Source organism: Rhinopithecus bieti, unplaced genomic scaffold (genome assembly GCF_001698545.2).
Source record: "Rhinopithecus bieti isolate Rb0 unplaced genomic scaffold, ASM169854v2 scaffold_11944, whole genome shotgun sequence".
Taxonomy (NCBI): Eukaryota; Metazoa; Chordata; class Mammalia; order Primates; family Cercopithecidae; genus Rhinopithecus; species Rhinopithecus bieti.
In genome coordinates, this window is record NW_016807378.1 from 3,975,301 (window position 1) to 3,994,155 (window position 18,855).

The 18,855-nt window shown below is 45.9% G+C and overlaps 1 protein-coding gene across 13 annotated transcripts in view; it reads right to left on the reverse strand.

Moving 5' to 3' along the window:
• MICAL2 (microtubule associated monooxygenase, calponin and LIM domain containing 2) overlaps positions 1–18,855 on the reverse strand; it is a 249,879-nt gene that overhangs the window by 158,604 nt on the left and 72,420 nt on the right. The window lies entirely within an intron of this gene.

Here is an 18,855-nt window from a genome sequence, read left to right on the forward strand (position 1 = left end):
AATAAATGGGACTTCAAAATTAAAACTTGGTGCTTCCAAGACCACCATCAAGAAAGTGAAAAGACAACCACAGAGAAGGGAGAAAATAGTTGCAAATCATATATCTGATATGGGACCAATATCCACAATATATAAAGGATGTTCACAACTCAATAATAAAAATACAAATAGCCCCACTAAAGACTGGGCAAAGACCTTTCTTCAGAGAAGATATACAAATGGTCACTAAGTACATGAAAAGATGCTCAACCCCATTTGCCTTCAGGGAAATGCAAATTAAAGCCACAGTGAGAAATCACTTCATACCCACTAGGACGACTATGATAAAAAAGAGAACAGTAAGTGTGGTGAGGATATGGAAAAACTGAAACCCTCATACATGGCTGGTGGGAAAATAAATTGGTGCAGATACATGAAAACAGTGTGGCCATTCCTCCAAAAGTTAAACATAGAGGTTTAAACCATAGGAGCCAGCAATTCCACTCCTAGATATATATACCCAAGAGAAAAGAAAACGTGTTCACACAAAAACCTGTACGTGACTGTTCATGGCAGCATAATTCATAATAGCCCCAAAGTAAAAGCAACCTAAATGGCCACCACTGATGAAGAAACCAAATGTTGTATATCCATACAATGGAATATTATTCAGCCATGAAAAGGAAAGAAATTCGAATATATGAATGAACCTTAAAAACACTGTGCTAAGTGAAAAAAACTAGATACAAAAGAACACATATTGCATTTTGTTTATACGAAATGTCCAGAATAGGCAAATCTATGAGACAAAAGTGGATTAGTGATTGCCAGTAAATGGGGGAGGGAGAATTGGGGAATGACTGCTAATGGACACAGGGTATATTTTTGGAGGTTCTGGAATTAGATAGTGGTGATGGTTGCATAACTTTGTAAATATACTAAAACCACTGAATTGTGTACGATAAGAGGGTAAATGTGAATTATGTCATAATAAAAAACAGTTCATGAGAAAAAAACATGGTACAGAGCTTGGCACGTACTAGTGTAAATGGTGTCATTCTTATTGCTGAGACCTAGGCCCTATCTTCTAGGAATTCTCAGGCTAGGGGTAAAATACATAACTTATAAAATAAATAACTAGAACCTCACGTGGCTGTTTTTTTCTGGAGCCCAGAGGGAAAAGCTAATCCTGCCTGGTAGGTCGGAAAGGATTTTCACAGAGGAGAGTCTTTAAAATTATTACTTTAGCCTACATTTGTTGAACACTTACTATGGATCAAACGGTTTCAAGTGCTTTCTGTGTTTTAGCTCTTAATTCTCACAACAAATCTAAGCAACTATTATGGTGCCCCTTTCACAGATGGGGAAATTAAGGCACAAAGCAGCTGCTTAATTGGCTCATGCTTTTACAGATTGAAAGGGGGAGAGCTGGGATTCAAACCCAGGTAGTCTGATTCCAAAGCCCACCGTGCTGGACTGCTTCTGGTTTGCCAGGAATAAAAAGAAAAAAGAACATTTCAACAGAGGTTAACTGCCCTTTTCAAAGAGAAAGAGAAAGAAGCTCAAGGTGGATGGAGAGAAGGGTACTTTGGGAGAAGAGACGGGAAGGAGAGAAAAGAGGAGTTGGTCTGGAGTCAAATGGTGAAAGTCTTTTTTTTTTTTTTAAGACACAGTTTCACTCTGGTTGCCCAGGCTGGAGTGCAATGATATAATTTTGGCTCACTGCAACCTCTGCCTCCTGGGTTCAAGTGCTTCTCCTGCCTTAGCCTCCGAGTAGCTGGGATTACAGGCATGTACCACCATGCCTGGCTAAATTTTTTGTATTTTTAGTAGAGATGGGGTTTCTCCATGTTGGTCAGGCTGGTCTCAAACTCCCAACCTCAGGTGATCCACCCACCGTGGCCTCCCAAAGTGCTGGGATCACAGGCGTGAGCCACTGCGCCCAGCTGGTGAAAGTCTTAAGTGCCAAAGACATATTTTATGACCTTGGTCCTGTTGGCATTTGGGCCATGTGGGCAGAGGTGACAAAACAGGATTCTGCACAAGTCCCACACTCGGTCCTCAATGGACACTGCATGCTAAAAAAGACAAGGATCCTTCCCCAGGGAAGACACATGATGACCTAGGATAGCTATATTGGGCAAAAGCCTTTTCATTCATAGAAAACCTTACAAGGAGCACCAATACTGTCTAAAACCAGAGGAAAATGGCAATACTCTGGCTGAAAGCATCAGAAGAAACTCTTTCCTAAGGCAGGAGTTTGCCTGGGGGATCTGACTACCCGCAGCAAGGCAACAGGCAAGGGCATCTGCACCCACTCCTCAGTTCTTGACATTGCAGAGGCATCTGGTAACTGTCCTTCTGCTTGAGATCAAACCTTATCTTAAAAAAACACATTCCCCTTCCTCTAGCAAATGTTCCATCATCCAGTTATCACTCAGCTGGGCCTGCAGGGTCCCAAAGGGAGGATGCAAACAAGCATATCAGGAGCTCCCACACCACAATCAGTGTGGCTTACTGGTTGGAACCTTCCAGAAAGTTTGTAGACACCTAATTAGGGGAAATGAAGTCACCACTGAGATCCAGCTCAAGACTTCAGGGAGTGAGTGGGTGTGCAAGCCCATGTGCTTCCTTTCTGGATAGAGCCACCGGGAAAGGACCAAGCCCCACTTCCCAAGCCCGGCACTAGTCAGTCTCTATCTCACTCTCCACAAACAGCTCCTTGGCTTGGACATAGCCAGACAATGACAGTCATTTCAAAGCACAACTCCAGGCCCCAACACTGGTGAGGTTTGCTTTGGAGTTAAGTTTGGATTCACTGCATTTCTTTGCAGTTAGCACATCTTTTCCTGTTTGCTGAGTTCTGTCCCTCTGGGGCCACAGATGGAGCAGGGGTAGAAGGATGTGGGGTGAAGAGGGGCAGGAAAGAAGGAAGGGAGCCCCCTGCATCCTTCTGTCCACCAGGCCCGACACAGCACTGCTCCCTGGACAAGGCAGGAGATCCCTTTCCCACCGGTCAGGGAGCTGCCGTGCATTTTGCGGGCAAACAGTAGCTGGTGTACAGTTTCTGATTCTCTTGGCTAAACCTAAAATCCCATTGGCGAAAACTCAGTTTTCCCACCATCCTGGGCCCCAGTACATATTTCGGGCCTGAAATTTCAGAGATGCCAGTCATACCATAATCTAAAGTCAAAGCAAATACCAACGGGCCTAATTATATAAAGGGAGAAAATTTGGTACAGATGTTATCAAGGCCAGAGAGACGGCTTGTTGGCAGAGGCCATGCCAGGTTTTCTCTGAACGTACTTGTTGTGATTAATATGGGAACTCGGTGTTCTGACAAGAGGTCAAATACCATGGCAGCCACATGCCCGGGCAGAGGAGTGGGAGAGAGGAGGACTTCTCCAGCATGCCCACTGTAGATACTCTGGACACTAGATGTGGTCCAAACAGACCACAGATGCAAAGGGTTGTGGTAACTCGATCCGAAGGAGCTCTTTCCTCAGACCCAGCCAGGCCTTATGTCCAAGGAAGGAAAGCTTTTCATTAAAACTCAATGAGATTGTATGCTCCTTCCCTGTGCGCCCGTGAGCTCTATCCTTTCTGCTTCCCCAGAACAAGCTCTGCGGGTCATATTGTCTGTGTCTGACCCACAGCCAGTACAAGGGTTCCTCTAAGGCTGCCCCTGTCCTCTGTATTTCTGTGTGTTCAGAGCCCAATACCAGGCCTGCTACCTAGGAGGCCTCAATAGATAGCTGATGGATGAACTCTCCACACCCTCTCCACCTACCCAGTTCTGGTTCTGCATCCACAACTGGGATGTTCAGTTCACACCAGTTGGGGATTCACGTTTACAGATTCCCACCCAAACTAGGGGAGCCAGGGTCTGCCAGGGCCACCAGCATCATGGATGTCAGCATATCTGTGTGATCAGGTGACATAAATTATTACCCAGTGGGGAGCAGGGCAGAGCCAACACCAGCAGGAAATCCATTGTATAGATAAGCTCGGCGGTGTTCAGGCCTCCACATTAGCACAGAGGAGAGACAAACACTACATGGAAAAATCAGCTCTTTATCAAGGGTCAGGATGGGGGGATGGTGACAAACTAACCCACAGTCAGGACACAAGGACTGGGCAGCCCCAGCTCACGTGTGACTCCTGCTTCTCCCCAGGGGACCCTGCAAACACAACCCACTTCTTGACATGGTGCATCTTCCAGCTGCCCCTCTCGCCAGCCCACAAGTGGACAAGTGTGCTGGGGCTGTGTTAGGAATGCATAAGAGATTCAGCCCCCAGAGGGAGATGCTGAGGGGACCAAGACCTAAGTCAGGGGTTAGCAGTCTGCAGGCTTCATTTCCGCTTCTGAATCCCACCCTCGTGTTCCTTGAGAGCTGTGTGTGCAGACACTGCAGCGACGGGGAGTGCAGAAGCCAGCACTTGACCAGGGTGTGGTATTCTCTAGCCCGCTTACCCACCCTGCACCTCACCTAGAAAGGATGGTTGTGAGACCTAACTGCATGGTGCCCAGCACATTCTACTTGCCAGGCACTGTCCTAATTGCTTTGTGTATTTCCTCCTTGCAACTGCCCCATGAAGGTGTTATTATCATCCCCATTTTAAAAGTGAAGTTAACTAAGGCACTGAAAAGTTAAGCAACTTCCTCCAGGCACCCTTATTAAGTCTCTTTTTGAGTAAAGAGGGTAAGAAATGTCTTTAAAGTCACATAACGAATAAGCTGTCAGATCTGGATTTGAACCCAGGTAGTATTGGTCCAAAGTCTGTGCTCTTACCGGCTTGACTGACAGTGAAGCCCGACCTTAGTGGTGAGGTCAGGATGAAGTGAGAGGACTTGGCTCCTTCCCTGCATTGAGCACACTGCGGCCTCCTGAATGGAGCTGGGGTTCAGGCTGGGTTCACAGGGGCTCTGCATGGAACGAGCAAGCCATGTCCAGCCTGAGCTCCATGTGCTTCCACAGGGTGGGAGGTCATAGGCTGGACAGAGCTTGAGCCTGTGCAATTCACACTGGCAGGTGCCACCACAGTGGGAGTTTGGGCTTGGATAATGCAAGCCTCCTTTGGTGAGGGTGGCCCTGGCAGCAAGCTGGGCATGGGGGAGGTCATGCATGGTGCCGTCTCCCTGGTAGCTGCAGCCCTCCCAGCACACTGACCTGCAGGCCAGCTCCCCAGGGCAGTGCACTGGTGCCAGGGACGTGCCACCATACTTCCTGGTGTGGCTCTGCAGCCTCCCTGGCTCTCAGGACCAGCCACTTATCTGAATCCAGGCAGGAAGCCCCTGGCTGTTACTGGTTTACCGTGAATAAGAACAGCTTGATTCAGAATCGCAGGATGGAGAGTTTTCAAATCCAAGGTGCCACCCACCTGCCAGAATGTGTGTGTTGGGGGAGAGTTTGCAGTAGGGGCCTGGCTGCATGGCCTCACCCCTGCAGGGCAGTGCTGGGGTTTACTCATGAGAGATGGGGCTAACACTTGCTGCCTGCTTATAATGTACAAAAGCTGTGCTAAGCATGTTTGAAGAAATACATCTCACTTCATTCTTACAGTAACCCTGAATTAGGCATATTCATCATCATTTGGCACATAGGAAACTGGAGCTCGGGAAGGTTAAATGACATGGCCATGGTAACAGAACCAGGGTGAAAACCTAACCTCTGATCCCAGGGAACATGCTCAAAATCACCTGAGGTTCTAGCTGTGGAGGAATCTCTGGGAGGGGGTTGGCCAGTAGGGGCTCCCCAGGGGAACTTGAAGTGCTGCTCTGGGCAAGGAGTTCCATCTCATCTGCATTGACACGGCCCTGACATCTCCAGACTCTCTTCTGTATCCAGTTATTCCTGAGTAACAATTACACACCACTTCTCAATCTTAGAAATTTACAGAAAGAAAATGGAAAAAGGTATCCTATGCTTTGTACGTTCCCTAAAAAAAAACAACTAATTCCTCTGAGAAACATTCTGTTTCTCTCTGTCCTTCCCTTCCATCCTGAGCCAGTGTTCTCCTCCTCCATGACCAACTGTAACCAGTAGCTTCAGGGTCTGGATTTTCAGGGACAGTTTTATTTGCAGACATTCTGCCTCTTGGCCTCAGAAGTTTGCTCACTGCTGCCTAGTTTAGAAGTTATAAGCACAATCCTCAAGGCTTGTACGTCTCTGGGTACTGGTTGGGTCTCACGGCATCTCCCCATTTAACACATGGGTTCCCTGAAGTCAGGGTGTGAGGGCTACCCCTGTACTCCTGCCAGCAGCAGAGTCGAACACCTCACTTGAGATCTGAAAGTGTGGAGGGAACAGGCCATCACAGACCCATCTTTGTTGATGCTTGTGCATCTCTATCGGGAAGACTTAGAGTAATAATAGTATTAATAATAGCAATAATGAAAACAAAGCTACTGCTTATTGCCTGCTTATAACGTACGTGAAGTGTGCTAAGCACATTATAAGAAATGCATCCTGAGTAATTCCTACAATCGCCCTGAATTAGGCATGTTCATAGCCATTTGGCAGATAGGAGCTTGGGAAGGCTAAATGACTTGGCCATGGTAATAGAACCAGGGGAAGAACCTAGCCTCTGACTCCATACTCAAAATCCCAATCCTATATTAATCCTTCCAGGTTTCCATGGAGTGTTATGCGGCAGGGCATTAATATTCTTCTTCCCATCTAAGATATGTAAAGGACTGGTGAGATAGCTCTGGGGATTACAGGCTCATGTTCCCAAACCTCAGGAAACTGTCTGGCTGGGAACTAGAGAAGAAGAAAAAAAGATACGATGAATGCTAGATTGTTTGGTATTACCTCTGACTACTTTAGGAATTTACAGAAGGAACAGATTAGTGACTTCAGTCAAGAAAGGATCCCTCCAGGAAATAGACCATGAATGGGGATTGAGGCTGAAGACTGGAGAAAGAAAACAAATGGCATGCTAAGAAAGAGGGAGGTGGTTTGCAGGGCAGTGGCCAGTGAAGTGAGGGTCAGGGTTGGTGGGGAAGGCGAAACCAGGCAGTAGAGAAAGAAAGAGCCAGATTGTGGACGGTCTTAGATGGCAGACTGAAGAGTTTGGACTTTATTCCCCCACTTTGGCTTTTATGAGCTTGGAATAGGATGGAGGTGCTACTGTAGGACAATTGGTTCCAAAGCAATAACAAAGATGGTAAGAAGACAGAAAAGAAACTAGAGGTGGAGAGGCAGTCAGGGCAGCCTTTGAAACAGTTGACCTACTTTCTTGACCCTCTCCTGCCCTGCAGCTGCTGAGGCACCCTTGCTGCTGCTCCTCATCTTCCTGTCCTCTATACCTGGGAGTGCCTGGGCTCAGCCTTTATACCCTTCCCTTATTGACCTTGACACCGTCTACTTCCCTGCCTACATGCTGATGGTGCTCAACCCTGAATTTCCCCCAAAGTCCGGATTCCCCTAGCCAACTGTACACTGACATTTCTACCTGCTCCAATAAGCACTACTCACATAACAGATCTACAACTGAACTCTTATTCCCTCCCTGCAAAAACATGCTTCTCCCCCATCAACACGGTCTTGGTAAGTGCTACCTACTTTTCTACCTGCTTAGACCAAAAATCTGGAATCAGTCTTGCATGCTTCCTCTCCTCTTTCCTCACAACTAATTCACCAATAAATCTTGTTGACTACCTTCAGAACAGATATAGAATCCAATCAATTTTCACCTGCTCACACAATGCCTCCTTATCCAAGTCATGGCCACCTCTCCTTTGACCTGATGTCAGGGCTCCTATCTGGTCTCCCAGCTTCTACCCTTGTCGCTTTGCAGTCTGTCCCCACATAGCAACCAGAGCAGTCCTCCTCAAGTCAGATCATGTCACTCACTCCTAGCTCATATCCTTTCATGTCTGTCTGTGGCACTCAGAAGTCAGAATTGGAGGATGTGGCTATGGCCTTTGGGGCCTATATGATCTCAACCTCCAGTTTCCCTTCTGTCCTCTGCTCCCACCACCCCCTCCTCTCACACTCCAGCTGTACTGGCCTCGCTTTGTTTTCTGTCTAGAACACTCTTCCTCTAAATATATATATATTGCTATTTTCTAATACAAAAAAAGAAATCTATTGCAGAAAACACATGGGTCTAGTTTTATTTGTCTTCATATTAAACTCTAGTTTTCCAAACAGCATTTTAAACATTTGTAAATATTTCCAGCATCTACTTTTTTATTTTTCCATTGTGATTTTTTTTGTTTTTTAACTATTAGTTTTACAATATTTTTTGGCAACATTTCATTATAACATTTTTCAGATATATGGAGAAACCGTAAGACATCCAAATACCCACCACCTAGATTCTATGATTAGATTTTCTTCCCCTTGCTTCAGCACATATCTGTTCACACCTGTCTATCCTTCTACTCACTCATCAATTTATCTTATTTTGTGGTGCATTTCAACTAAATAGCAGAATCAATACATTTCCTCCCAACCAAATATTTTAGGATGTATCTCATTGACTAGAGTTCAATATTTGCTCAAGTTTTTGTTTTGTTTTGTTTTGGTTTGGTTTGGTTTTTAGAGACAGGGTCTTTCTCTGTAGCCTAGGCTGGAGTACAGTGCCACAATCATGGCTCACTGCAGCCTCGAACTCCTGGGCCCAAATGATCCTCCCACCTCAACCTCCCCAGTAGCTGGAACTATAGATACACACCACCACACCTGGCTAATTAAAAAAAAAATTCTGTAGAGACAGGGTCTGCCTATGTTGCCCAGGCTGTTGGGCCCTCAAGCAATCATCTTGCCTCGGCCTCCCAGAGTGCTGCTGGGATTACAGGTGTGAGCCAGCGTGTCTGACCTGAGTTTAAGGTAAAATGTATATAAAATGAAATCTACATACTTTTTGTTCCTACTGCCTATATAACTGCAGAAAGATGCACATATCTTTTTTTTTTTTTTTTTTTTTTTTTTTTTTTTTTTTTTTTTGAGATGGAGTCTTGCTCTGTCACCCAGGCTGGAGTGCAGTGGCACGATCTTGGCTCACTGCAAGCTCCACCTCCTGGGTTCACGCCATTCTCCTGCCTCAGCCTCCCAAGTAGCTGGACTACATGCACCCACCACCACGCCTGGCTAATTTTTTATATTTTTAGTAGAGACGGAGTTTCACCGTGTTAGCCAGGATAGTCTCAATCTCCTGACCTCGTGATCCACCTGCCTCAGCCTCCCAAAGTGCTGGGATTACAGGCGTTAGTCACCGTGCCTGGCTAAGGTGCACATATCTTAAACATATCATTTGATGTGAAAAATTACAATATATTTTCTTCTTATAGCCTCGGTTTTCTCCCTGTGAATGGTCATTCTTCAGCTGACTCTGTGAGTTCTTGTCACCTGGGCTCTGGTACTGGTACCCTGGTGTGTTCTTTTAATAGCACAGAGCTCCTAGTCAAGGAGTCAGGCCTGGGTCTGGCCAGTTATCTTCTTTAGGAGAACAGGAGACATAGGGTCTTCCAAGACCCAAAAAGAGGTGTCAGAGAAATCTTACATTTTTTTAGGAGGAAGAGGGGAGGCTTCTGAGATGGACTGAGTCAAGATATATTCAAGGCTAAAAAATGTAGGGCCGGTTATAACCTACATGTGGGGAACAAGGCAGAGCTAAAATATATAAACAATATAACATCCAGAAATAGAGCAGTTCATTTCTGCCATTTTCTCTTTTTCTTTTTAGTTGCTTAGTAACTGTTCAAGTCTATCAGTTCAGTCATGTAGGGGTCCCTACACTGCAATAATAGCTAAGACTCTTTACTACATGCCAGGCCCGTTGTAAGGCTGTATTAACAACAATGCATATACATCATCCACATTTTACGGCTGTAGCTATTTAGCAATGAAGCTAGGATTCAAATCCCGGTATCTGGTTCAGAGACCATGCTTTTTTTTTTTTTTTTTTTTTTTTTTTGAGACGGAGTCTCGCTCTGTCACCCGGGCTGGAGTGCTGTGGCCGGATCTCAGCTCACTGCAAGCTCCGCCTCCCGGGTTCACGCCATTCTCCCGCCTCAGCCTCCCGGGTAGCTGGGACTACAGGCGCCGCTACCTCGCCCGGCTAGTTTTTTGTAGTTTTTTTTTAGTAGAGACGGGGTTTCACCGTGTTAGCTAGGATGGTCTCGATCTCCTGACCTCGTGATCCGCCCGTCTCGGCCTCCCAAAGTGCTGGGATTACAGGCTTGAGCCACCGCGCCCGGCCTGAGACCATGCTTTTAAGCATTGTGCCACAGAGATGACAGCAGATAGTCAGGGAGAGGGCAATGGCATCCACCACCTAGACTTTCCTAGCCCAGAGAACTCCAGGCAGGACTGCAAGCAATGCTGTCAATCTACCCAATGATAAACATTTCCACTCGGCAGGTACCATGGCCAGGGGACACTTGAGGTCACCAAAGGTGTCTATTAAGTGTCTTCCATATTATTGCCAGACCTGCTTGAAATATATTCACTCATTTAGTCCCTGCAGGAACTCCTAAGAAAATGGCATTGCTGCTCACATTTTGCAGTTGAGGAACTGAGGTCCAGAGGCAAAATGATGTAACATAGCCAGCATGTGCTGAACTCTGACATCATATCCAGCACCAGTTCTAAGTGTGTCACATGTATCAGCTCATTCAAATCTCGCAACCAGCCCAGATTATGAAACCAAGGCATGAAATGCTTAACTAGCATGCTCAAGGTCACCTCAGGCAGCATGTGGAGGAAATGGCATCTGAATCCAGGTGGTCAAGCTCCAAAGCAGAAACTCACATCCATCATGTTATACCTGCCTTACTTCACACAGCTGATAAAGCGCAGAGCTGGGAGTCACTGCCAGGTGAGACTCCTACATTGCCCTCTCTGCCACCTTTCTTTGAAGTGTTAGGGCCCACTGTCTTTCTAACTCCTTCTCTCTCTCCCTCACAGGCACTTGAATCCTCTACTGGCACCACCTCATCCCATGACCACTCATGACCACAGACAAGGCTGACCCTATCCATGGACAACAGCTTTGTTGTTATAGAGCCTGGCCTCTATAGAAAGCTCATGATGAGGCCTGGAAATGGATCTGCATGAGAAAAGGCCAGGGATTCCTTCAATTTCACCAATTCCTATTGCTCTAAGGTCAGCAAGGGAGAGACTACTCATCTGAGCTTAGCAGCTGTTCCTGCAGCCCAGAGCTGGAGCCAAGGAGTGCAAGGCTACCATGCTATTCTACAGCCATATCTGGACCGGCTGCTATGTCCACAGCTAACCACCTTGCCAAGAACCTTAGAGTGTCCCCCTTCTCCTTTTATGAAGTCTCTTGCCCTATAGACAGGTGCTGAATGAACACAGCTTAGGGATCTAAACATGACTTAATTCAGGCCTGCAAACAGGAAAAGACTTGCCAGCCCTTGACTGAATGTTACTGGGAAAATAGCGTATATGGCTGCATAGTGAGGGACCTGAGATTAGAAGCAGGTGGCCTGTTTGCTCGCTGTGTAGCTTTGGACACAGCAGCTAATTACATCTGATGTCAGTTCTCTCAACCATAAAAGAGGAATAAAGCAGTTCCTACCAGGCAGGATTGTTATAGGGATAGAATCAATACACTGCAGAATTGTTCATAAAACAACCTCGTATGGCATGTGGCAAGCACTCAGTAAATGGTAGCAATGACCCATGGCTCCTCTCCTCCCTCCTTTCTCAGGAGGAACCCTTTATTTTATTTTTTGAGACTGAGTCTCACTCTGTTACCCAGGCTGGAGTGCAGGGACATGATCTCAGCTCACTGGAACCTCTACCTCCTGGGTTCAAGTGATCCTCCTGCCTCAGCCTCCCAAGTAGCTGGGATTACAGGTGCCCACCACCACACCTGGCTAATTTTGTATTTTAATAGAGACGGGGTTTCACCATGTTGGCCAGGCTGGTCTTGAACTCCTGACCTCAGGTGATTCACCCACCCGCCTCAGCCTCCCAAAGTGTTGGGATTACAGACGTGAGCCACCGCGCCTTGCTTCTGAGGAGAAATCCTTTATGTGAAATCAGATTTTGACCTCTAAGAGCTCAGAGTCCAGTCCATCCCATTTGGGGACATGGACACTGTGATCCCAGCAGTTCAAGGCTGGTGGCAGTTTGCATTCGTTGACAGACACACTGCCTTTGTTGGGGTATCTCCAAGCTGGTGAGTGAGCCCCACTTGGAGCCGGGGTGCCCAGGAGGCTGCTGAGCTGACTTTTCCTGCACTGGCGAGCTGCCCTGCCCACCTGCACTTGCACGTGTGTGCACTGTCCAAGCTGAAAGGGACCTTAGATCCCTCAGATTTGCACATTTTTTTTCTATAAAGGGCCAGATAGTAAATATTTCAGCCTTTTCACCAAACGTGGGCTTAAATCATACTGTTCAATGCATCCCTCCTCAAAACCCCTTGCCATTGGTGGGTTTTGGGAGGAGTGGCGGGGGGACGAGTCCAGGAAGTTATTTCAGGGAGCCCAGAGGCCATTTTTTGTACCTCTGAAAGTCTAATGGAGCTCCTTGCTGGTCCTCCTGCCCTGAACGGCCTTCCTTTAGATCTTTGAACATAGCTCCTTCTTGCCATTCAGGTCTGAGCTCAAACACCCCACTCCCTGGAGCTGATACTTTCTCGGCCCTACCCATTACTCTCTTGCATTTCTGTTTATTTTCTGCATAGTGCTTATCACAACCCAACATCTCTCTCTTTTTTTCTCTTTCTTTTTGGAGACAGGGTCTCACTCTGTTGACCAAGTTGGAGTGCAGTGGTATAATCACAGCTCACTGCAGCCTTGACATCCCAGGCTCAAGCAATCCTCCCATCTCAGCTTCCTAAGTAGCTGGGACTACAGGTGTGTAGCACCATGCCCAGCTAATTTTTTTGTATTTCTTTGTAGAGACAGGGTTTCACCATGTTACCAAGCTGGTATCAAACTCCTGAACTCAAGCAATCCACCTGCCTTGGCCTCCCAAAGGGCTGGGATTGCAGGCACATCTGGCCTACATGTTTTTTGTTTGTTTGTTTGTTTGTTTGTTTGTTTGTTTGTTTGTTTGTTTTGAGACACAGTTTCGCTCTGCTGCCTGGGCTGGAGTGCAATGGCATGATCTTGGCTCACTGAAACCTCCGCCTTCCAGGTTCAAGCAATTCTCCTGCTTCAGCCTCCTGGGCAGCTGGGATCATAGACACATGCCACCACACCCGGCTAATTTTCTTTTCTTTTCTTTTTTTTTTCAAATAGAGACAGGTTTCATCATGTTGGCCAGGCTGGTCTTGAACTCCTGACCTCAAATGATCTGCCTGCCTCAGCCTCCCAAAGTGCTGGGATTACAGACGTGGGCCACTGCGCCCGGCCATCTTTTCTATTTGTTAAAGAGATCACTTTGTTTGTCTCCCTCTAGAACATGAGCTCCACTAAAGCAGGGGCCTTGTCTCTCATTCATAGCTGTATCCCCAGAGGCTAGAGCAGTTCCTGGTCCTTAGCAGGTACTGGTAAATATTTGCCAAATCAATCAGTCAATCAAATCAAATCAAATCATACCTTTACCCCAAATCAGGATGTACACTGAGGCTGACTGAAATATAATAGTCTATATTTATGGAGATACTGTCTTGGGGCTTTACACATATTATCTTATTAAATAAGGGATAAACTAACTTATAAAATAGCAACTATTTTATCTCTTTATTTCAGGTGAGGACATTGAAGTTGAAGTCCTGCTACTTAAAGATGCTTATCTGGTAAAAGGCAGAGCTAAGTTTCAAACCCAATCTGTTCAACTCTGGACTCATGCTATTAATCACCACTCTTGCTAAATTTTGCATGGGATTGTGACAATTTAGTGTGAACACAAATTATCTGTGGCTGATTAGAAATGCTGATGGCAGTGATGTGACTTTACACTTTACAAAAATGGAGAGAAGATGTTGTCACCTAACATATGCAACCTTGTCTGTGAAACAACTTATTTTGAAGCACAAGTTTTGGGGTCAGGGGAGAAAAGGAATAAAAGCTGAAAATAGGGGTTTTACTACCTTTACCAATGAAATAACTAGCTTCAGATACAGGAAACAACTTCAGATGTCACAAAGCCAGTTAGAGGTGACAGAAAATCCTCAAGTTTCCCAAGAGAAAAGCCATTTGGTCAACTGCACCTTGATCCATCTTCTGGGGGTTGGATATACATCTGATATCCAGCCCACAGAAGATGGTTATGTAGGAGAGTCCAGAACCCTGATTCTTCAAGAGACAAATCCCAGTGTCTTTGCAGAAGAAAGCCTTTCCCACTAGAGGAACTTTGAGGCCTTGCAGATAATAAGAGAACAGCGAGCCCCTTAGAACATCTCACACATGCCTTCCAGGCCAGACAACCCATACTCACCAGTGGAATGTAGTTTTGAGTCAACTTGCAGCTGCCACAAAAGGAGTTAGCAGACTTTCTCAGAAGTTCTTGATAACTCCAAGTGGGTCACCTTATACCATAAAGTGGTTTGTAATTAAAATGTTTTTGAAACTGTGAACAGACCAAAGTGTCTAGACATTGGGAGGCTCCAATCCTACACCATCCCGACTGCCCATGATTACTGAATGATAGATACCCACAACCTGCCAAAGAACATGTTATGTTTTCTCTATCAGAGCATCTTTAAGGGCAAATTTCTGGAAAGCCTCTCCTCATAGCCTGCTGGGAGTTGCCTGGGAAATCTTTGGCCACCAAGAGGAAGGCATGCCTGGGCATCTAGGGCACTTTCCCTCTGGAGGCAGGCCTGGGCTTGCAGAATGTGAGCCATAGCTGGCTCAGGCTGGCTGCGGAAGCCCACATATGGAAGGCAGGATTTCCGGGACCCAGGTCTGATGCATCATCACTGTAACCCTTCAGAGAAAACAAACTGATTCTCCAGCTCAAAATCAGGAAGGTGGTGGAGGTAGTGGGGGTGGTGTGATAAGTTAGGTTAGGGAATACATAGTTTAAACCCCACAAAACTATTAAAGGAAAATCGGGCATTTGGAAACCACTACCCTAGCTCCCTGCAATACCTGATCCTACCCATGTACCAAGGGGAAAGGCATATGTATCATTTATTTTTCATCTATGCGTTCATTCAAAAAACACTGAATGAACAGCTATTTTCTAGGCCTCATATCGCGTGCTAGGGAAATACAGATGGACACATCACATTTTTTGACCACAGGTACTCACACTTTAGCAAAAAAAAATAAAACAAACAAAACAACAACAACGACAACAAACACCAAAGGTTCCTGAGCAAGAGAACTTTATACATAGTGGGGACTGGGAAAGAGCAGTGGCAAGGACCTGGAAGGAAGCCACTTGCAGCAAATGCAGAGGTCCCACTAGGCAGGAAAGTAAAGGAGGGGTTGGATGAGACACATTTAATGTATAAAGGTTAAGAGATTACACATTCAGGCTAGAGGGTAGAAGGAAGAAGTGAAATTGACTCATTTCTCAGAGTGGGAGAATGGTGATGCTGTGCACTAAGGCTGAAAGTCAGAAAGAAGAAATTTAGGGAGTGGGAGGGGAGAGGAAGCGTAAAATTATGAATTTAGTTTTCTATTTGTTGAGTCCGTCAGGTACTCACTGAAAATCTAAAAGATGCATAGAAATCCTAATAGTTGATCCAGAGAGTCCACAGAGTAAGTGACACAGATTTTAACAATAATGCTAGTTTCTATTTAGTGGAGGTCTACCATGTATCAGGTATGCTACCTTCAATTTCATTGAGCCCTAACACGAATCCTATAAAGTAAGTATGATTGTGTCCATTTCACAGATGAGGAAGTGGAGGCTCTGAAATGTTAAATAACCTGCCCAGGGTCACAGGTATCTGACTCTGGCCATTATGCTCTTTTTACTATGCTCTAAGACCTCCAATTTTAGTGTCATTGTCAATGAGAGAAGATTGGTTCATCAAAAGTGAGAGTAAAACAATGCTCTCCAATAGAACTGGATTTCTCAACCTCAGCACTACTGACATCTGGGGCCAGATAATTTTTGTTGTAGGGGGCTATCCTGTCCATTGTAGGATGTTTAGCAGCATCCTTGGCCTCTTTCAGCTAGGTGCTAGTACTAACCACACCACTCCCACAACAGTGTGACAATAAAAAATGTCTTCAAATATTGTCAAATGTCCCTCTAAGGCAAAACAGTCACCAGTTAAGAATCACTGCAGTAGAAATATAATGTGAGTCACACGTGCAATTTTAAATTTTCTGATAGCCACAATTTTTCTAAAAAAGTAAAAAGAAATAGGAATTTAATTTCAATATTTTAATCTATTATATCCAAAATATTATCATTTCAACATGTAGTCAATATAAAAGTATTGATAAAATATTTGATAATCATTTTTTATATTAAGCCTTTAAAATGAGGTATTTTACACTTACAGCATAGCTCAATGTGGACTTACCACAGTTCAAGTGCCCCAGCCACGTGGCTTGTGACTCCCATAATGAACAGCAAAGAGCTGGAGAAAAAAAGGAGGGAATTGCCCACATATATGGATGGGAGGAGGAGGAGCAAAAGCAACACTGAACAGTGGACAGAGAGGGTCACAGACAACCTCTGGGGTTCTAGCAGTTCAAGCTTTTCCTTCCCCACCCCACCCCAGGAACTGCCCCTCCCTATCAACAATCTGCCTACCCCAGGGAACAAGGGCAAAAGATGGGACTGAAGAAAGCTGGAGGGAAAGCCCAGGGAGGGTGCCCTGGGAAGCCCACCCACACAGACAGTGGGGAGTCACCCTGGGCTTTCAGGGAGGCAGCTGCCAGCCTCCAGCAAAATAGCCGAGAAGACAGATACGGACAACTCATCCACTCTCGGGAGCACCCAGTCACCTCCACCAGCAGCTGCTGACACACGGCCGATTCCAGCCCAAGGAACCACTGAAACTAAGCCTTCAAAACCACAGCGTCTGAGTCCAGCTCGAGGGAGTTCCAGAAAAGCCGAGGCCGCTCCCTGGGACTACTCAGCAACAACTGACATATCCTAGTGGTAACTCAAGTGGAAGGGCCAGGGCCTGCCACTGTCTGGAGGCATTCAGTTCCTCATTTGGCCACTGCTGCCCCAGAGGGGGAAGTGTTGCTCTCCCCATTGTAAGGATGGAGACACTGGACCATACCCCTAGAAACAACCCTGGCCAGGATGCTTCACTAATTATTCAGAAAAAAATAGTAACTGAAGCACACATAATTCACAAATAAAGCAATCTTAGAGATGTTCTCCCTTGACTATAAAACCATTTAGTGAATTAATGTTTGATGTAAGGAACAAGAAACACAAAATACAGTTAAAAAATAGTCAGCTCCATGGGATTCCAGAGGAGGGAAGAAGAGAAAGAAAAGATGAATGAGGGCAGGAAGAGGACAGAGGAAGACACACAGAAAGAGGAAAAGGCAGAGCCCCATACAGGGAGAAAGCAGAGGGAACACAGGATCAGAGTCCTCACTGGAGCCAGGCAGAAAGCACACCGCTGCTCTCATTCATGGAGGGAAATCCTATTCACCACTCAGGGGCTACATTCAAGAATTAGCAGTTGGGGACAGGGACACAGGCAGATCACCTTGAGAACCAGGTGTAGGAGGACAGATGGGTACACAGCCCAGCTGCTCATAGGCCGGTGGGCCTCCGCCTCCCCACCTGGCTTCAGGAAGAGGCAGCTCTGCATCCTCTGAGTTGGCAGCATCTGAAGAGGACCTCCCTGCCGCTGATGTCTGGGGTTCCCACCACCTGTGCTGGGCACCCTCAAATGGCCTGGTCTGTTCAGAGTCAACTCAGCTCCCACTCTCCACACTCCCAGTAGGCTCTTGAGCCTTTAAGAGTCAAATCTCCCTTGGATCCATCTCTCCTATTGTCCTCGCTTTGCAGCTGGGCAAACTGAGGCCCAGAGACTGGAAGCCTGCCTGTGTTCTTTCCACTATACTACAGGCAAAATGTAAAGACCGTGCATCTCTTCCAAAAAAAGAAAAAGGTTTTTTTTTTTTTTTTTAAATTGGCTAGGCACCCTCAAATCATGGGATAAATAATCTTAAAGAGGAAGGTCACATACAGTATTTATATACACATACAGTGCATGTGGAAAGGGCTTTGTAAACTATGATGCCTTTTACAAATGATAGTTGTCATTAAATTTACTCTAAACAGAGAACTCATTGTCCTCTACACAAGTTTATGGACCTACTTTTAAAGGGTCTAAGGCCCACTTTGAACTTTGAGAGTTCCTTCTAGCCTGTTATTCAACTAAACCAAGAAAAAAAAAAAAAAAAAAGAAGAAGAAAAGAAAAAAGCTCCCCCAAGCCATGTCTAACCTTTGCTTCGTTCCTATTCTTGCGTAGGCAAGATCTTGTTTGTTTTCCAAAAACCCACTTCTTAAGCACTGGAGAGCTCTCAGCCACTTCCCACAAGTTTCCAGCAAAAGTGCAGGCGCCAGTTAATCCTGTAACGGAAGACCTCCCCCTTGCAGCTGGCAAGAGGGCTCTCATCTCCCTGCCTAAGTAGAGAGGAAATGTGCACCAGTGCCCAGAGCTGGGGCTCCGTCAGAGCTACTGGGCCAACCCATTAGTTCCAGGACTCCTTTGCTGAGCACCTGCCATGTGCCTGGGAAGCACATCATATGTAGCAAAGGGAATTTCAAAGCCTTGGCAGTATTTGGAAAACATGATCACGGGCTGGCATTGGGGTTCAATTTGAAGCAGTTTATAGGAAGTGTGACAGAGTACAAAGGGTCACTCTGGCTTCCTCCAGGCCTCCAGAGATCCGAGATCTTCTTTTTTACACACTGTACATGGGTTTGGACGTCTTTACTGCCTCTGCGGGGAGAGCTGAGCAGTGCAGAGTATAGAACAAAGAACACTAAGAACTAGGGCTGAAC